The following is a 1,906-nucleotide window of genomic DNA, read 5'->3' on the forward strand; positions in this document are numbered from 1 at the left end:
CATAATAACAAAAGGCATGGGCATGAAGTACAAGTAAAGCATAACAAAACATGAACACTGAGCTATCTCCAGAAAGCACTAGAACATGCTCCAAAACACATGGTAAGATTGCAAATAATAACAGTTTCAGACTTTAGCAGAAATAACATCAGGTTGCAATGTTTAGAGCAAGCAAACTACATGTTACGGGAACATATTATGGCAACAAAGGCATGGCATGAATCTACTAATTGCAGAGATCAAAAGTCCCTTACTGACCATGAGCCAAAAGGGTACGGAAAATATGATGGCACCCATGTAAACATGGCAAGTTATATTACAGATTCAAACATGGCAGGAACAACAATAAGTAGGCATGTTCGTGAGCTTGAACCACTCACCATAGAGCAATACATGGCATGGCAAGGAAACCAACAGTAAGAAGACATGTTTATGAAGCTATACATGGCAAGAGCAAGTTCATAGGATACATGGATCACTAGAAAAGCACATGGCCAAAACTGAACTTCATGTTAACAGGTTGACCGCAACATTATGAAGCAACTTTAGAGCAAGATTACAACATGCTACAGCAGGCTATAATTGCAACCAAGGGCATTAATGGATAGAGCAAGACATGTAGATCAAAACATGTTTATAGAACATCTCCAGATTATGCATAGAATGATTTGTAGAAGCATGTTAACATAGCAACAAAATATAACAGAATCTGCCAAGAAAACAGCAACAGCAACTACCCTACTTCGCAAGCTTGATACACTCAGCACACAACTCACAAAAATACATGGTTAACACCCCTGGAAAGATGGCATGGCATAGATCAACATACATGTAGATATCAACCTCATAGGATGCACACATCAATCATGGCAAAAATGATAAATGTGCAAGTTATAACAGTTTCAGCAGATTAACATCAACATGCACTCTTCCAACAGCATTTCAGGCATCAAGATGAGCTCAAATGAAAATGATGCAATGGAATAAAATGAAGTACTCGTCGAGACGAACAATTTGACATATTACACGCACGAAACGGAGCTACGGATGCAGAGATATAGCAGGTCAAAGATGGCATGATAATGTAATTATTTCGGGGACTTAGTGGAATTTCAACCTCGGGCTGGATCTGGAGTTCGCCGGAGACGGGGCGGCAGCTCGCCGGAGAAGAAGGGGAGGCGGCCGGCGGACGAGGGAGAGGCCGGGAGGAGGCCGGGCGGAGCGAGATCCGGCCGGTCCCGTCCGGATCCGGCCGGGGCGACGGCGAACGGACGCGGCCCCGGCGCCGGCGGAGCTTTGGCTCGGCGGCCATGGCGGGGCCGAGCAGGGACGAGGAGGAGGCCGGCGAGGACGGGGGCCGCGGGCGGGGCGCGGCTCCGAGGCGAGGACGGCGCGGCAGAGAAGGCGGCGACCGGGGCGGCGAGGTCGGTTGCCGGCGGGCGCGGCCTCTGGCGAGGGCGCGGGGTCGCCGGTGCAGCGAGGCGGCGGCGGCGCTTCCGGCGGGCGGCGGCGAAGAGCGGGCTTCGGTGGCGGCGGCAAACGGGTCGGGCGGGCCTCGCTCGGGCCCCGGCGGGCCCCGGCGGGTGGCGGCGAAGGCGGACGCAGGCGCGGGCGACGTGGCGCCGTGCGGTTGGTGGAGGCGCGCGGTGGGGTGACGTGGCGGCCCATGATTCATCCGGGCGACATGGCCGGCGGACGTGTCCGGCGCGGGCGGACGCGTCCGGTGGCGCGAGGAGGAAAACTGCTAGGGTTTGGAGGGTTTCATCCGCGAATTTCGGAGGGGGAGGTGTATTTATAGGTAGAGGGAGCTAGGAGAGTCCAAATGAGGAGCGGTTTTCGGCCACGCAATCGTGATCGAACGACCGAGAGCATGGAGAGGAGTTTGCTGGGCTTTGGGCCACTTTGT

This window comes from Triticum aestivum, chromosome 5B, assembly GCF_018294505.1.
Source record: "Triticum aestivum cultivar Chinese Spring chromosome 5B, IWGSC CS RefSeq v2.1, whole genome shotgun sequence".
NCBI classification, from domain to species: domain Eukaryota; kingdom Viridiplantae; phylum Streptophyta; class Magnoliopsida; order Poales; family Poaceae; genus Triticum; species Triticum aestivum.